This window comes from Meles meles, unplaced genomic scaffold, assembly GCF_922984935.1.
Source record: "Meles meles unplaced genomic scaffold, mMelMel3.1 paternal haplotype, whole genome shotgun sequence".
Taxonomy (NCBI): domain Eukaryota; kingdom Metazoa; phylum Chordata; class Mammalia; order Carnivora; family Mustelidae; genus Meles; species Meles meles.
Genome location: NW_025721149.1, coordinates 99,408 through 113,608, shown reverse-complemented (window position 1 = coordinate 113,608; position 14,201 = coordinate 99,408).

The window sequence follows — 14,201 nt, the reverse complement described above, 5'->3', positions numbered from 1 at the left end:
AAAAGACATCTCGTACTCCTATAAAGCTAACAGCTCAGTTGGGACAATGAGGGATCAATGAAACACCAAACCATACAACACAAGGTCAATGTCATTACCTAACTCCACTTCCTGCACTTGGCATCAGGGTTCTCTATTTACCAGGTCCAAAACTGGCATCATTCTGGCACTGTTCTCTCCCTCAATATCCCCTAGCCTTCAAGGTCAGATAAGGAAATAATGCACACATTCACACACATGTACACATGCCCTGGGTTCCCTGGGAATCTTCAATCCTTCTCATTACAGGGCCAATACTCTTGTTCAGGAACTTTCCCAGCAATTTCCAAAAGCCTTACAGGTTGATACCAGGCCTAAGAAATAGTATTTGTCAAAAAAAAATATTTTGTGTGTTGGTAACTTGTTGCAAATGGCATGATCCACGTGGAGGATGCAAGCATTAGTCTCCACAGTGATGTTTGACCAGGTTCTGCAGATGCACAGACCTCCTGTGCCCGCAGCACCCATGAGCCCCCCAGGGGGGCATGCTGGCTGGTCTACTGCAATGCCCCTGGACCTGCAGTCTCCTTGCCAGTGACAAATCAAACATGCTGCTTCTGGCATTATTTTTCTAAGGAATTACTAGCAACTGCTACACCACAGACATGTTCACAGTGAGGTACAGGTTCATCCCTAGTGTCAATCTTAGCTCCAAATATGCAGCTGACTCCGTTCCACAAATGCCCTTCCAGAAGCAAAAATGGAGTCTGGATCCATTTGACACCACATGATTAGGCCACTACCTCGGGCCTGGTGGCATTTTCATCCAGATAAGCTGAGCTCAAGGTGACATGATGAGGGCCCCACAGAAGGTCGGGCATGGGAACCAGAGGGACATGTGAAGTAAGGTCAGGTGACACAGCAGGGAGGAAGGGGAGGCAGGCAGGTATGGAGCTTGGCACCTGTGTTGACCCTACACAGCATAGGCACCACCATTCCCCAGCTAACCCCCATCAGATGAGGCAGCTCTAGACTGAACCCCTTCCCCAGTCCGGGAGTCTGGATGGTGCACAGAACCACTGGGAATAACTGGAGTGGTAAGTGAGGTTCCTTTCAGACTTGGTGATTTGCCCCTGGGGCAGGAGCACATGCTCCACCTGGGCCTTCTGTAGAACCAGGAAACCCTCCCCCAGGGCCCAATTGTGCTACAGCAATTGCACCACCTGGGGCAGTGGAGGCCCTTCCGGGAGTATCCATGTCATGTGCCCAAGCTGTGTTAGGGAATAAAGAGCTTGAGAGCCACGGATTTAGGTAAACACAAATGCCAGCTTATGGGACAAGTGATTCTAAAAAACTATAGTGGCACCCATGCCCAGCTCCACTTGCTTAATCCTCAAAGTCCCTCTGTGCCTGACCCTGTGATCCCTCCACTCCTGCTCTTACATTCTCCCACTCCTACCCACATGCTGCACCACCTGCCACCACCGACATGCCACTTGCTTGGTACAAGATTCCACTGAGGCAGCCCTCCCACCCATCACCGCTGTGGACTCTGGGAGCAGGCTTTGTGGCTCTTCTCCTGGGACCTCAAGCAGGAGAATATCAGGGTCCAGAGAAATCACAAGCAGTCATGGTAGAATTCACCTGCAACTTTCCTGAGGGCATACAACTTGTGTTCAAAAATGGCAGACATACGTAATCTTGACAAGTTCCTCCTAGCTGTAGCCATAGTGAGACACTGATCCTCAATCTTAGGAAAATGCTTTGTGCACACATCTTCCTCCTTCATCTTGGGCTGAGGGGGTAAGAAGGCGGGACTCCCACATGCATCCATTCCTCTCTGAAGGGTCCCTTCACGCCCAGCAGTTACTCCAAAGCTCAATGCTGCCAGCCTGCCTATTCTAAGAGAGCATGCAACTGCTAAGAGTAACCAGGGGACATCGGGCTAGGCATGTCACAGGAAGCTGGGGTCAAATGGCATATATCCAACCAACACCCGGAGTCTTCCGAGCACCTGCCCAAGTGCCCATGAGCATGACATCAACACCACATGCTTTAGGAAACCACAGCTGCTAATTATGTCCTCTGTGTCCTATGTCCAGAGTCCTCCAACTGAAAATATATTCCTAAAGCATCAGTTCAAGGTTTCACTGCACCCCATATCCTCAGGCCTCTCTGGGGTGCCTTCTCTGGTGCATGAGGTCAAGAGTGCTGGAACAAATCCTGATCATACAACACTGCACTCCCCAGCCTCATGGGCTCAGTAAGGGTGAATCAGTGAAGACAATCAGAACTTGAAATGTTGGTGGTCAGGTGCACTCTCCACACTTGAAGTGGTTGTGAGACTGCGGCCACTACAGTGGATAGGACAGACATCAAATATCAGCATCATTTTTCAGATGAAGAAAACAAGGTCTGGAGGTGACGTTCTGTGTCAACTACACCCAAATTTAAAAATAAAAAAAAAAATCATTTAAGTGTTATTTTGTCCTCACTGCTCCTCAGTTTTCCTGGGCAGATGCCCCTCTGCTCCTGTGTAGTCATTCTGGCTGGTGTCATGAGAAGCCAGATGTGGACTCAGCAAGCCCTGTTTGCTCAGAGCCTTTCTTCCTGTTGTTCATACAGCAAGTTCATGCTGTGCCCTTTTCATCTCAGGAATATACCATGCAACGCAAACGTGCTCCACAAGGCATGTGAGCCTGAGACAGATGTGTTTTTCGGCATGTCGAGAGCACAGATTTACACAGAGTCACTCCAGCAACTCTTCCTGGATAATTTAACTCTTTGCAAAGAGATGCAGGCTTGTTCCTACAAGAAGCTGTGTCTTGTGACTCTCATGAATGAGACAGACAGCCCTTCCATTTCACAGGGCAAGGACTGAGGATTCCCCTGGGTTAAGAGTCTTGTCCCCCACACACCCCCAGCACTCTCCTGGGCCATGTGAGAGGTAATTAAGAGATGATACAACGGCCACAGAGGACAGAGCCAGACCGATGCTGGGACCAAAGCACCCGCCAGCTGGACCCCACCTGGCTGTCAACACTGGTCTTGCATGCTACTCATGGGCTCAGCTGCATGCAGCGTAAGGAACGTGGCATTGCCAGCCCTGAGTTTTCTGTCTGCAGCGGCCACCTGGAATGGCTGGCCCGGGTAGGCGAGTGTTGGACTCACAGCACACCTGTTGGCTCGCAGCTCCCCGGAGACTACATCCAGTGTGGCTGTGAGGGTGCAGCGAGTCACCACATTTTCCCACATGTGGATGAGGAAGTGCTCACATGCTGGAAACATCCCTCCCTCATGGTGCACGCTGTCCACACACAGAGACACAGGGTCTGTGACCAAGCACAGGGCCCCCAGAGCCCCAGACATCAGGACCAGGACTGTACTCTGGGGCAGGCCATGCACCCCCAGCATCCTTGTCTATGGCATGTCCAGGACATGGGGGCCCGAGGAAGCTTTCTGCAGCACAAACCAGCAAACTAGTACCATCTCCTTCAGTCGAGGGGCACACACTCTTCATCAGAACTATAGGGGGCTAGGAAGGCATCAGAGCTAGCAGGGCTCTGGGAAAGCAGAGTGCCCAGACAGCTGCCCAGTCGCTGCTCCAGGGCTCCAGAGCCCAGTGGACATGCGTGCCCACAGACAACGGTCCCCTGCCAAGGGCCTGGCACATGCTGAGTGTCCATGTCATGTGAAGTGTTCACACCACAACACAGAGAAGGAACCGGGACCCTCTGAGAGGTGATGGGTGCATCTGTGACCTTGATTACAGGGATGGAGTGTGTATCCATCCAAACTCCTCACACTGTATGGGTCAAACAGTGCAGGGTCTCATATGTCAGGTGGGAAAAGAGTTCCACTCCAAATGTTCAATAAAGTTCTCTTGCACCTTTAAACACAGAGGCATATGGACACACAGAGACACACACAAGGAAACACACACTACAGTTCTACAAAGCCCTCCGTGATACTGATGCTCGTTGACCAAAAGGAAACGTCCTTGGTGAACCACCCATACATAGGGGACACCACATGTCCACAGCAACATACTCAATTCATTCATCCTTCCACGGTCCAACGTGATCATAAGTTGCCAGAATGGCTACAGGAGAAATTCACAAAGAAGAGCAGAATGTGTGAGCACCCATGAAAAAACTTCAACCTCTTTTTGATGGGTAAGAAGCAGAAAGAGGGCCTTCTAAGCAGAGCCAGAAATCGAGGATCTGACCGTCCCCTGACAGAGCTTTTGATGAGGACACTCGTGGTTCGGGGCTCCAAAGCACAACATGTGTCCAGAGCAGGTGTGGCTCAGACAAGCACAGGCCCACTCCCCACACCCAGAGACACGAGCCACAGGGGACGGGTGAACAAGGTGCTGGGGAGGCATCCTGGGGCTGGAAACAGGGAGGCTAGTTACAAACCTTGCACACTCAACTGAGCTGATTCCGAGCCCAGCTCCACCTTCTTCTGGGAGAACAGCGGGCAGTCAGCTGCCCCAGCACTCACACTCCCTCAGCAGGAGACCAGGATATTCTCCTCTGGAGACTGAAACAGGCAGAGAGAACATACCTCTCATTGATGTAGGCATTCCAATTAAAACTGGCTTGCCACTAGATCCGTGGAAAATTCCACCAGCCAATAAGCCCCATTTACTCACCAAAAACAAACTCCGCAGAAATGTTTAATGTCTCACACGTAATGAAGACACACTGCTGAGCACCATCATGCATTTAAAGAGATCCCCCACTTTGAGGGTGACTGACAAAATTAGAGGAAACAGAAACAGTACCAGAAACAAGAGAACTTTTTTTTTTTAAGATTTTATTTTTATTTATTTGAGTGAGAGCAGGAGACACCTCAAATGAGGGATGGGGCAGAGGGAGAAGCAGGCTCCCTGCTGAACAGAGAGCCCCACATGGGACTCAATCCAGGACCCCAAGATCATGACCTGAGCTTAAGGCAGATGCTTCATAGAGCCATACAGTACACCCCAAGACCCATCTGAACTCAGTATTTACCTCATGTGCCCAGGAAACCTGGATAAAGGCCAAAACTGGGCTAGGAGTAAGAAATAAATTCTGGTCCAATCTAGAGTCACTTTCTGTCCAATGATTCTCTCCAATAGACCTTCTGCTCCCCTCTCTGTTTCTTCTTCTTCTGGAATCCCAATTATTCTAATGTTGTTTCGTCTTATGGTGTCACTTATCTCTCGAATTCTCCCCTCATGGTCCAGTAGCTGTTTGTCCCTCTTTTGCTCGGCTTCCTTATTCTCTGTCATTTGGTCTTCTATATCACTAATTCTTTCTTCTGCCTCATTTATCCTAGCAGTGAGAGCCTCCATTTTTGATTGCACCTCATTAATAGCTTTTTTGATTTCAACTTGGTTAGATTTTAGTTCTTTAATTTCTCCAGAAAGGGCTTTAATATCTCCAGAGAGGGTTTCTCTAATATCTTCCATGCCTTTTTCGAGCCCGGCTAGAATGTTCAGAATCGTCATTCTGAACTCTTGATCTAACTTTCTGATAAAACGTTCATGAAAGGTGGTAAAATAAGGAGCTAGGTTAAATACAGAGCCCTGTCTCAGCCCCACTGTGTTCCTGCTGCTCCTTGGCGGACATTGAATGTATCCATGAGAGTCTTTTCTGTTCCCCTGCTTTGCCTTCTGTTCCTTCACTAGCACCTGCTGTCTTCATTCTTGTTGCTTAAATAGAACCATTTAACCTAGCTCCTTATTCTACCACCCTTCAGGAACGTTTTTTTTTCAGAAAGTGACTCTAGATTGGACCAGAGAACCATATATTGTGTGAGGTGTGGAGTATTTCCATACATGATAACCCCCTTCTAAGTGCACGATGGAGGTCACATTCTAGACTGAAAAAGACCTGTTCTTTTTAACAAGGGCAGGGGATGCAGGTAGCCCCCTCTGCATGTTCACACATCTCTGTGTGTCATCCGTGTGTGAAAACGCAAGTAATTAGCAGACTTACAGAATGGCATTGTGATTAGAAACACTATCTTTCCTCCCCAACACCCTCCAACACTTTCTCCAGGGTGATCACAGCTGCCACAGATGGCTCATGTGGCCCAGCTCTGTGCTCCCTCTGGGTGGAAATGACAGCCCTGAGTGAATGTTAACTGTCCAGCTGTGTGCTTGACCTGTCTCAGGGTGCCCAGATAGAACCCTGTTTCTGCCTATGTCTGAGGTGTTTCCTGGAGAGACAAGAACTGGATCCTGCTCCTGCCCCCCACGGCGTGCCATCCTGTTGTGTCCCCTGAGTGCCTTAGTACAACAGAAGGTGGAAGAAGGAGTGACTGGCCCCCTTTCCTGCCTCACTGCAGCATCTGGGCCACCTCAGCAAGTCCACTGTCCTTGGACTGGAGATGGACCAACAGCTCCCTGGTCCTCGGATGCCCCGGACCTGCAGGCACAGACTGTTGGCTTCTTGGCCTATAAAAGTGCATGGGCTGCCTTCTCATGCTAGACCTTGTCTCGGACAGACAGAGACAGAGAGGGGCAGAAGGCTGTGACATGTGGATGCATAGACGAATTCTGCTCTGGAGAACCCTGATTGATGCCATAGACTTCTTCAGTTCACTGCTGACAAGCTCACACCCCACTGTGTCTGGACGCCTAGAGCGGAGGTCCTCAGCTGCCGTGTCCAGCTTCCTTGGATCCCACAACCCTTTAACGAATGAGGTCATGTGTGGACATGCAATGACCTCATCATGCACAGCAGGGAAGGGGAAGGTGCCGTGTCTGAGGGGTGGCATCCAGAGAACACAGGGCCTCTTTCCCACTGCCCCCCAAGCAGGACCCTGTGGGATCGTCCCCTGTGTGAACTCTGAAGGAGGCTCATGTACCACACAAGGCTCAGGGACAGGAGTAAGGCCAAGGCAGAAGGACGCACGGTTAGAACAGCGCTCCCCAATGCCATGCTTTTCTGTCCCGTGTTCAGAAAAACGGTCACTGTAGTCCTGGGACACGTGCATTCAGTACTCTCCAGTTTAAAGGGCCCTGGGGCATGGCAATGTCACATGACCACTGGGCGGCTCAGAGCCCAGGAGGGTACAGGCCCTCCTACCTCAGAAACCACACTCCTCCCACTGTGGGCAGGGCCGACCTTGCCCCATGAGGTCTGGTCCAATGCCACTCACGAACACAGTTTTTCAGAATCCTGAACATAAGCATCCAAGTGCCCAACCCCCAGATGCCAGGGGGTGAGAGCCACAGTGATGAAGCTCTCTCACAAGTGTCCAGCTCCAGAGCACCTGCCACGGGGGAGGACAGAGCAAGCATGCCCTCAACTCCCTCTCAGGCTTCTCCCACAAGGAGCACAGGGCTCCCACTAGCATTTCCTTGATGCAAAGTCCAGTCCCACGGCCACACCCATGGCAAGAAGGACACCCCTTCCTGCAGGCTGGAGAGGAAGCAAGAATCACTTCCCTACTGGGACCACGCTGTCACTGCCTGCCCTGTCCTGGAGCATGGCAGAGTTGAGCAGGAAGTTAGCACTCTGCTGGGCATGGTGGAACCCTCCACAGACTTTGTAAGTGCCAAGGGGAGCTCCAATGTTCCAGGATGAGCACCGGAGCCGTGGAGAGGAATGCTGCAGACCTGGTCTCGCTGAGACCCTGGGAGGAGACCCAGGGTCATGCACAAGCATCCCAGAGCTGGAACACCGACCATGTAGCTGGCTGTGTATACACACCGTCCCAGAAAACAGATGGAGCATGATCACACAGACAGACACACAGGCAAGAGGGCTAGTGGACTCAGTCATGGCTGAATCCCACCAGGACGACTCTTGCCACAGCTTCTTAATTAAAGTTAATTAAATTTATTTGTAGTGTAAGGAAATTTGAGTGCACAGAGCATATGTAATGGAGATAAACCACACGTTCATGTTCATTTAATTGATCACACTGACACGGTTAAAACACATGGAACAATTCCTCTTCAGGGTTATTCTCGACAATTTTTCTTCCTTTGTACTGAACATGGGCATGTTTTATTAGTTGGGGTTCTCTAGAGAAACACAACCCACTGGATAGTAGGAAATAAACACACACGTTTGTGTGTATGTATGTATGTATGTGTGTGTTTGTGTACATGTACAAGGGTTTCTCAGCCCCTTACCCACATGAAATCCTCATCACAAATGCAGCTCTTGGTAACCGTGAGCATGACCATACAAGAGTCTGCATCCTGCTTCCAGGACTCGGGGTCACACTGAGAAGGGAACTCTGGATCGTATAGCAGTCCTGTTAGCTTCTGAGGGCCCTCCTCACAGCTGCAGCAGACGTATTCCCTCCCATGGAGTGTGAGGGGTACCCTCCTCCACGGCCTCACCCACACCTGCCTCTTGCAGGGGTTTGATAGCAGCCATGGTGGTGGCACAGAGTCACCGGTGATGTACTCATGCACGTCCCCCTGCCAGCGTGGTCCCACGCACACACATGTGTGCACACACACACACACACTCACGCACTTCCCACTGCCAACGTGCCAGCACCAGACCACAACTTCAGGACAATCCTTCCCTATCCACCACCGCCCCCACTGCCCTGCAGCCCGGGGCCTCTGGGGTGGTCCATGGCCTTTCCACCTCCCAGCCAGTCATTTCGAGTCCCCGTGTGGTGTGACTCCCGTCTTTAAACACCCCTGTTTACTGTGTATGTGAGAGACGCCCTGCCCACCTCCACCTCTTGTGTACTCCCAGGTCTGCCATCTGTCGCCAGTCTCCCCAGACCCACGCCTGCCGGGGTGGGGAGACAGGTGCACAGAGGTTCCCTGAGACCAGGGCTTTCACCCTCTTCCACGGCCCAAGCAGACACCTGCATTCAGCAGAAACTGCTGCTGGCCAGCTGCCTGCAGCCTGACCACTCGGGATAATAGTCTCCAGGGAGGTTCTTCGGGGTTTCTCTGACCTGCGAGCACCTGACCAATAGCTGGGCAGTTTATATTCCCCGCACAGCCCGACCTTTCTGACACTGTTTCTCAACCCCACCCAGTGACATTTCTTCACATTTCTATGGAAATATTTTCCATAATTAAGCTGGAATGGAACACCCTCCTTGACTCTTTCATACTACAAAGGCCTCACTCACCTTTAACTTTCAAAGGCTGTTGCCTGCCCGCAGTGCCCCACATGGTGCCCCATTAATGGAGCGCAGTCCCCAGCAGACTGTGCCCTTTCTTACACCTGCATAAAAGGTAAAAATTTGTCCTGAGCATTTGAAGAACAGCTAGGGGATGGAGGGAGTGGTGGCAGACCTGCCAAGTCTGTCTCCAGAAGAGCACCATGGGGAAAGAGGCAGCAAAACCGCAGCCCCCCAGGACAGAAAGGGGGGAAACACGCCCCAGCACAGCACGCCCAGGGTCAGGAAGGTTATATGGAGGTCTCCTTGTAGCAGAATGAGCGGCAGATTTCCAGGAAGGAAATCTGAGGGACAAGCCAAGCAAAGGTGCTCCATGCTCCAGAGGCCAGGGTGATGACGGGACAGATGTGGGGTGAAGCGGGTTGGGCAAGGGTGGGCATGGGGTGCTCCCAGGGAGGGAAGACACAAGGCTCAAGGCACGTGCAGAGCAGAGGTCCAGGGTTTCGGAGTTTACACTCTGTCCCACGGTGATGGAGAGGCTCTGGAATCCCAAAGACATGATAACCACGTATGCAACTTAAGAAATGTAACAAAAACAAGAGATAAACAGACTATTAACTATAGAGGGGAGGTGGGTATGTGGGTGTGGGAAGCAGGTGATGGGGATGAAGTGTGCACCTGTCAGATGAGCACCAGGTGATGGACAGGGATGCTGAACCACTATATTGCACGCCTGGAACTGGCATTATCCTATATGCTAACTACTCTGTAATTTAAAAAAAAGACAGAATTTGAGGTGGCTCCCATTTCTAATCTATAGATAGTATAGAACGGTGTTTTCCAAACTCTATTTGGAGAGTTTCTGGACCAGAGAAGATGAGGGAACACTAAATATCAATCACATGTCCACCTTGGTGATGATAATTAACATAGTAAGGACCTGAACACATCTTGCACAAAGTTCAACTCTCATATGGGATGTGCGAGACATATGTACTTTTTAATGGGTTAAACCTTTCCTTAAATGTTTCTATCAGAAACTAAATGTCTCAGGATCATGATTCTAAAATCCCATGCACCAAGTGATGAAAATGGGGTGATCTTTGTGGTGTCACAGACCAGCCTTCCTGGCTCTGGTTCATGTACACCTGACACGTTGCCCCATAATGACTCTGTGGAAGAAAGCAGGCAGCCTGGAGGTGCTAAAAGGTGACAGCCCAGGGGAGGACAGGTGAGGGCAGGTGAAGGCAGGTGAGGGAAGTAAAAATCCCCATTCTAGGTTGTCCAACTTTGCTGAATTGTTTTAAAAAGGAATATTCTACTTTAAAGTATGTGAGATTAAATTTATTATCATGTCACCCTGCATGTAATTTTTGCAAGTCGTTCAGCTTTATTGCCTTAGCTCTGTGAAATGGAGGTGGACGGATCGTCCTCATTCATGAAGGTGCTCACTGAGCACCCACCACTTGTGCCGCCATGTGGGTTCTTCAGATAAAAGTTGACTGTCTAGTCGGAGAGGGCCCGGCGTGACTGGCTACAATCACCACTCTGCACGCTGGTCCAAGCAGTGTTCGTAGCAGCATGGCTATGCCTGAAGAGGCACCCACCCTTGTTTAGGAGGAGGAATTTCTCAGAGGAACTCACACCAGAGCTGAGCCAATAGGAGAGAGGAGCTGTCCCAGATGAGGGGAGAGGACGCTTCTCTCAACAGGGCCCTCATGCAGAGTCACCTGCATGACTGACCATGTCACCAAGACTGTGGAGTGGCCACACACGTGACAGTTGTCATGGACACCATCCTTTCCAAGTCTGGACTTGATGCAGGTCAGCACTGATGGGGTCTCCCACAAAACAGTGGCAGATATGCACCTGAGGAGCTTGGACCTAGAAGCAAATCTGAGGCATGAGGAGCTTAGAGGGAAGAACATCAGTAGCATATGAATTGGCTGGGAGGACATGGTAATAATATTCCTGCCACAAGGCCTGAAAAGAGGGAATAAACCTGATGGAATGAGGTCACAGGGCATATAGGGGGACGAAGCCAAGAACACAGTGAACAGAAAACCCCTGGCGGGAAGGAGAATTCCCCTCAGCCTCCCAAAGTAAATGCAAAAGAGGTATAAGGGAAAGCATAATGGAGACAGAGGTATGGGCAGCATTTCCTCTGACTGGGGTTCTTCATGTGAAATAAGAGAGTGTGTTGCTTGCAGAGAGCAAACAAATGAAGTAAGATAGGGGAGGCCAAGAAAGAGTGGAGACCGGGAATCCCACCACAGGGAGATATGGGGGTGGGAGAACAGAGGGGCATCTGGACTGGGAAGAGAGAAGAAAGTGCTGGTAACAATGTGGGTACAAAGTGGACACCATTTGAGGGGTGGGGTTGAATTTTAACCAGCATTATCTGCACGGATATAGTTTTTCTCAGCAGAAATCATCTCTTGAAGGTACTGAGAAGTGCGGTTAAGGAATCATACCATGCTTGGAATTTTGTCATGGATGAAAATGAGAGATTAGGAAGGGGGACAGTTGGGGAGGAGGTCATGGCCAAAGTAACAAAACAACAGATTTACGAGGGCCTGACTCCCCAGGAATGATCCTGAAACACAAGATGGGGCAGACAGAGGGAGTCATCACAGGGGTCCAAGGACTAGGGTCTTCAAATAAGCACAGGTGTTCCCAAGGCAGGAAGAGGGGCTCACAAGACAAAATAACACTGGGGGGAAAACCCCTGCAGAGGGCGGGGGAGTTCTGGCAGGGAGAATCATAGTAGCCTACTGATGGGCACTACTGGCCACTTGGATTTCTGTCCTTGAATGCTCCCCTGGTCCCCTCAGTCATTTTGTGAACATTCCAACAACAGAAGAGCCACTACCTCAGGGCCGGTGGTCACATAACCAGACACTGCAAATTACTTCTGGGAGGGCAGAAAGTTCTCCACTAGCAACCAAGAGGGAAATAATTTATGTTCCTCCGCACATGTTCTTGCCCCTCAGTGATACAACTGGTCAAGCCCAAACTGAAACCATCCTAGATTCCATCTTGGAGTCCACATAAAATGTATTCAGATGGCTTCTATGTCCATGTAAAATATTTAAATAGTTAAACTCTTGAATTTTGTTTTGTTTTTTAACACACAACCTTGCTAGATTTGGTCAGTAAGGACACTGGAAGCCCCTCAGTCTATTTTTTTTTAGCTTTCGTGAGGAAAAAAAAGACAAATAAAACTGTATATTATTAAGGTGTACAATATGGTGATTTGATATACACACATACTTGTGAGATGAATACCACAACTCAGTTAATGAACACATCAATCGCCTTGCTAACTCTGTGTGTGTGTGTGTGTGTGTGTGTGTGTGTGGGTTGAGAATGCTGAAGATCTCCTCTCACTGATGTACCTACTGTAAACATGCTCACTGAACTGAGGGAGATCCATGATTTAAAGAAGTAAAGGCGAGTCTTATGACAGTGCTAGAAGAAATAGAAAGCAGGAATAAAGAGAAATTATTTTTTAAAATAGAAATTCTGGTGCTACAAAGTAAAATAATGAAGATAAAAATTTACCCAAAGAGCACAACAGCAGCTCTGAAATGGAAGATGAAAGAAACACAAACTTGAAGACAGATCATAGGGATTATGCAAACTGAAGAAACCACAGTGACAGCCTCAGAAAGGTGAGACACTGTCAACCCTGCAAACACACACACAACATGACAATCAGAAAGAGGTGAGAGGGATGGAAAAGATATTCAAAGAAAAATTAACTGAAAACTTCCCACACTTCTTGAGAAACAACACAGGCTGTTTCTACTCAGTAATGTACTGGGGGTCCTAACCAGGACATGTAGGCAATGAAAATAAAAGGCTCCTAGACTGGAAAGGGAGAAGATGCAAAACTAGCTTTTATGGCTGATGACATGAGTGTGGGAGTGCTGACAATACTGACTCCATCTCTGGCCTGCCTTCTTATACATGTTTCCTTAAGGACCTCTTTGGGGCCATGTGTTCCAGTTCCCCTGGCAATTAACACACACATCTTGGAAATGCCTCCCCAGGCCAGGATGGGGAGGCTTGTTTGGCCTCCCGTGAATCTCTTGGTGGTAACACAGTATTCTCCCCTCTTGCTGCAGAGGTGGTGCCTCAAGATTCAGGTAAAGGCTCGTTGTCACAGAGATGAATGCAAGCTCTTTGCTGCTCCATCTGAACCTCTCTGATCTCATGACAGTGCACCTCTGTGTGTCCTTTCATGCTATAAAATCTGTGGACTGATCTCTAGATTTTGTGGGGAATTTCTGCAGCTGCTACAGATCATCTCCACCCCATCAGCCATGAGCAATGACCCTGAATGAAACTCTGAGTAAACAGTATGGAGTGGCCTCCTTCGTTTCCCAGTCTCAATGTGCCACTCAGTCTGGGGGATACTTTACTGTTCTTCCTCCACCTTCTAACACATGATCCTTTATATAGTATATGCAAACAATGAATCTTGGAACACCATATCAAAAACAGATGATGTAGTTATGGTGACTAACATAATAAAAATAGTCATGATTAAAATAGTCTAAGAAACCCACTGAACTGAAAACATTTAGAATAAATGAATTCACCAACGTTGAAGGATACAAGGTCAATATTAAAAAATCAATTATAATTCTATACACTTGAAGTGGACAATCTATAAATAAACCCAAGGAAACAATTCCATTCACAATTACATCAAATAGAATAAAACACTTCAGAATAAATTTAACAAAAGAAGTGAAAAACACAGACTCTGAAAACTAAATACACTGATGAAAGAAATTAAATATCTAAGAAATGGACAGAAAGTCCATGCTCACGGGCAGAAGACGTCACACCATTAAGGTGGCAATATTCCTCAGACTGATGTATTGATTCAGTGCCTCTCAGAACCAAAGAAACTTTTCTGTAGAAATTAGCAAGGTGATTCTAAAATTCACATGGAATTGGAAGGGGCCCAGAATGGTCAAAAAAATCCTAAAACATAACAACGTGGAAGGACTCATGTCTGGACATCTAAACTTACCACAAAGCAGTAATAATCAAGCCCATGGCGAGGACATAAGAACAGATTTGTGTAATACCACTGAGAATTGAGACAT